Source organism: Asparagus officinalis, chromosome 1 (assembly GCF_001876935.1).
Source record: "Asparagus officinalis chromosome 1, Aspof.V1, whole genome shotgun sequence".
Taxonomy (NCBI): Eukaryota; Viridiplantae; Streptophyta; class Magnoliopsida; order Asparagales; family Asparagaceae; genus Asparagus; species Asparagus officinalis.
In genome coordinates this window covers 48891746-48896207 of record NC_033794.1, presented here as the reverse complement: position 1 = coordinate 48896207, position 4462 = coordinate 48891746, and the positions used below count along the sequence as shown (strand labels likewise).

The window sequence follows — 4462 nt, the reverse complement described above, 5'->3', positions numbered from 1 at the left end:
ATGTGTGTGTGTGTGTGTGTGAAAACTCCTATCAACTTAAGTGGATAGCAAATAGTGTGTCCACCAAAGTTTTTAACCACTCATATTGCCTAGGGATCCATGTATTATATAAAAAGATGTTTTATATTAATATATGTGTGGCTAGAAACTTTGGTGGACATCAACTTAAGTTGATAGGATATATATATAGAGTTTTATTCGGATGCGAAAAATTTTCGCACAGCAACGTGCGAAAAGTGGGAAAGCTTCCCCAGCGTGCGCTGCAGTACACTTGGCTTGCCCCGATTCGTCCAGGCTGTTGGGTTGAAAAAAGCCACGACATTTTTCACCGAGCCCCCTCCAAGACATCCTAAAAATCAAGCCCCGTAATCATTTTTCCTCCTCCTAAAAGCTTATTCCCAAACCAAATCCAGATCTCCCTCTGTTCCCCCCGCCCCCCCGCGCCTCCAAGACCATTCCTCCTTCCCAAAACAAAGGCTCCCCTAACCGGATCGGCCTCTGTCAGCCTCGCCCTTCCTTCTCCGTGAGCCTACTCCGGTGATCCCGATCTCTCTCTCTCTCAGGTAAGATCCCGATCTCTCTCTGGAATCTCGGTGTCTCTCTCTCTCTCTCTCTCTCTCTCTCTCTCTCGATCCCTCTCAGGTAAAATCTCGAGGGCATCATGTTTCCTTTGAATGTATCCGAGGAGTTAGTTCATTGGCCGGAGATGGATGTTCGTGAAAGGAGATGGGTTCAACGGCGTTACCTTTCATAGCAGAATAAACTACATATTGCCACATTCAACTGTTCTAATGAAAATTATTATACTTTTTATACATTCCACCTGATTTACTTAAAGCCATATGCATTCTATTCCACATATCATCATCGACAACTTCAAGAAAGCTTAAAGAAAATGTAACAATTTAATTTACAAAGTTTAATTTTTTCATAGTTCACTATTAAAATCTCGACGTGTCCCTAAAATTGAAGATCAAATCCCCCTTTGCTCAAGCATTGATTAGTTTAGTAATATTTAGTTTTGCGGGATCACATCATATGAGGTGTAGATATAGCTTTTAAATACTCATGAGTTTCTAAAGATTGTAAGTTCAATCTACAATATTTTTTCTGGTTGTAATTCAATCTTCTTTGTTGTATTAGGTTTTAATTATTTTCGCATTTTACACAACCATCAAAGTTTTTACAAATACTTTCGATTTATGAGTGAAATATATGATTTATTTTGTTAAAAAGTCTATGTATTAATTGTTACTTGTTTCTTGCTGTAGAGAAAAAGATTGATGAGCTTCACAAGAAGGCATGTGCATGCTGCATTCTGTAGTTCTGGATCTTGCAACACCTGTGCTTTTGATCAAGGAAAATTTATGTAATATATATTGTCACCTTTGTCTGATTGAAGATGTAATTGGGGACATGTTTTCTAAACTCAGAAAGTAATGATTTTCATGATCTCACATGTTCAAGGCACGCTTGGTGGATGCTTTTTATTGACATATTCATTTCTTGTCATGTTATTGTTTTTATTGACATATTCATTACCTACAAAAGTATATGCAAGACAAGAAAACAATATACATACAAAACAATACACAATACATACTACAACGATACATACTACAACAACACTTACTACAACGATACACAATCACATACTTTTTATATACTGTACATACTACAAAGATACATAATAAACAGGTGTCTGGACAAGCCTTGAGCAGGATGCTGAATCATGAGCGATGATGTGCTTATCCCATTCAATCAAAGTCTCTTCCTACGTTGCATACCCTTTATATGCGGCATTTGGGATTTTATAAAGAATCATGCCCACCTCTGAGGTACAGAACTATCGGATATCCAACACAAATCACAGTATCAGTCTACCAGAGAGTAGATATATTCTAAAAATAATGTGCATAATAGTAGTGATGCAGTAGGGCCTCCCCTAAAAAAAAGAAAATGCAGGTAAGCAAATGGAGTTCTCCAGAACCGTTTCAATCACAAAGATTCTTCACTGTAGCAAAACTTCGTGACTGGGGGAAGATAATAAATAAATACTACCGGACTCCTACGCCCAAGTTCCAACTAGCATCACCAAATGGTGTTTATCGCCTATCCAAATCCCATAGAATGCAAACCCATTTCAAAAATAAATCCACTGATCAAATGCTGCAATGCATTTCTAATCATATTCCAAATCCTCGCATGAGTGCTTGCGCACATGATCATCCGCAAGTAAGTGCTACATTACCCACAATGATTTCACCTCAAAGAAAATAACACATGAAAAAATCTGCATCATTTCAGCTCGTGATATACTTTAAACTAATACTAACAAGTTAATCGATATCCCAGATTGACAATTGCACCAAAAATGACAAGTTTAACCCAGAGATTATGAGCATTTAATTATATTTGAGAGACAATTAAGGTTCAAAATTAAGCGCTTCCAAATTCAAAGAAAACAAACTGTAGTTAATCTACGAGATAAGATTGAAAACTCACATCTAGATCACGACTGAGCTTCGCAATCGAACCTCCTGCGTGAAAAATGACTGCTATTAGGGCTTTTCAGAAATCGAAGTGCAAACACTAGAGTGATAAAAAAAAGCCCTAGTCCTAAACAAAATGGGATTAAATGCTCATGCTATGAAAGGTAACACATTTGAACCCATCTCCTTTCACGAACATCCATCTCCGGCCAATGAACTAACTCCTCGGATACATTCAAAGGAAACATGATGCCCCCGAGATTTTACCTGAGAGGGATCGAGAGAGGTCGAGAGAGAGAGAGAGAGAGAGAGAGAGAGAGAGAGAGAGAGAGAGAGAGATTGATAGCTGAGGATTTGCTAAAAATCCTAAAAGAAATCAAGTGCGCTTACTTCGCCGAAAATTTCTTCATTCAAAGTATTCCAGACCACACGCGAGCCGGTTTAGGTCTGACCGATCCGGTTAGGGGAGTGTAGACGGTAAAAAATACCTCTATAGGCTCACAGGAAATTCGCCTGCGAAAAGAGCTCGCACGCCCGGTTCTCTGGCACGGGCCTAAATCGCATGGACATCGCACATGCTCGATTCTAAGTTCGCCTTACGGTCGGCTCGCCAGCACGAGTTAAGATCGATTAGGATGGCGGAAGTTCGCCTTTCACTCAACTCGCCTGCCCGAGTCCAGAGTCGAATCCGCCAGCAAACCCCAAGACCGTCAGTACAGCTGGGTATCCACTACCCCACGTGCTGAGATGGACCTTCCCATCTCTCTCGACCCGAAGAGAGAGAGAGCGCGATACCCCAGGACCGTCAAACGGCCGCTCGCAGTACGCGCAGCACGAAAGCCTGGACAGGTGTCGAGTCAACCTGAGCATTCATAAATGCGACTCACCTCGGCTGTCTGAGCCAAGAGCTGGATCCGCCGGCACTCGGCAAGCTGGCTAGACCCACTCGAGTACTGTACACCTACTTCACCGCCTCTCCTGACCGGAAAGGAGAAAGCACCGTGCTCAAAGCACGCCGGGCGGTCACGCACAGTACAAGTGATCGGACAGACACTTCATCGATCTGCGAACTCATAAATGCGGTTCATTAATGCTGGTCAAATCCACTCGGATAGCAGTCGTTCGTTGCCTCACACACAAGAATGGGCCTTCCCATCGTAGGTGACAGGACATAGAGCACAATCCCTGGAATGACCGTTCATGGTATCGAGGAACGGCGAGACGTCTCTGAAGAGGATGTGGTCACATCCCACAATTCAAGGAGAAGTCGAGCTGTCCTTCTTTCATTTAAAAGCCCCTTCCAGCACAATGGAAGAGAGGGTCGCAAAAACTTGGAGAAAAAAAAGTTGAGACCAAGCTGTTAGCAAATCCTTGCATTACAGCACTGCTGCCTAGTTCCGAGCTCCGATCGCCGACGAACTAAGCAGACCCGAACTCCATTACCCCGAGCTTCTACTGCGAACTGAAGCTCTCCAGCAACCTCATTCAAACGGTCCAAGGGAAGCAGACTCGACCCGAGCATCGAGCGAAGCGTCCTATAGCCACCTAAAGTCCCCACACAAAACAAAGAGGGCCTTCCCTCTGCTTCTGTTGTAAACATTTGATTTGTTAGTTTGTAATAAGCTTTCTTATAAATACAAACGAAACTCCTTTCTTCGGAAGAATCAAATTTTCACCCTACAGAAGATGGCGACCACAGTGGGAGAATCCGTTCATTCAGATGAATTGGTGGTGGCGCAGTCCGACGAAGTTGCTGCAGGGACTACGGTTGAGTCCCTTGTGATCAAATTCGAGGGGTACTTACAATCGTCCTCTTCTGGCGGCAATACATCTCGCGATAACTGCATAGTCGTGCGGGTGGCCCAGCCCCAAGAGGCCGAGGCAACCAAGCCTGAGGGATCTACCCAAGCCGAGGCAGGGGGTTCTTTTCCCCCCGAACCAGTTGAGGCCGAGCCGAGATTCGAGAATGC

At 43.2% G+C, this 4462-nt stretch overlaps 2 long non-coding RNA genes across 2 annotated transcripts; one reads left to right on the top strand and one right to left on the bottom strand.

Moving 5' to 3' along the window:
• LOC109823822 lies at positions 432-1457 on the top strand. The gene is made up of 2 exons (XR_002242481.1): positions 432-563; positions 1272-1457. It is a non-coding gene; the product is annotated as an uncharacterized LOC109823822 (long non-coding RNA).
• Positions 1342-2652, bottom strand: LOC109823828. Its single transcript, XR_002242484.1, has 2 exons — positions 2506-2652; positions 1342-1846 (listed from the first exon to the last, which is right to left on the bottom strand). It is a non-coding gene; the product is annotated as an uncharacterized LOC109823828 (long non-coding RNA).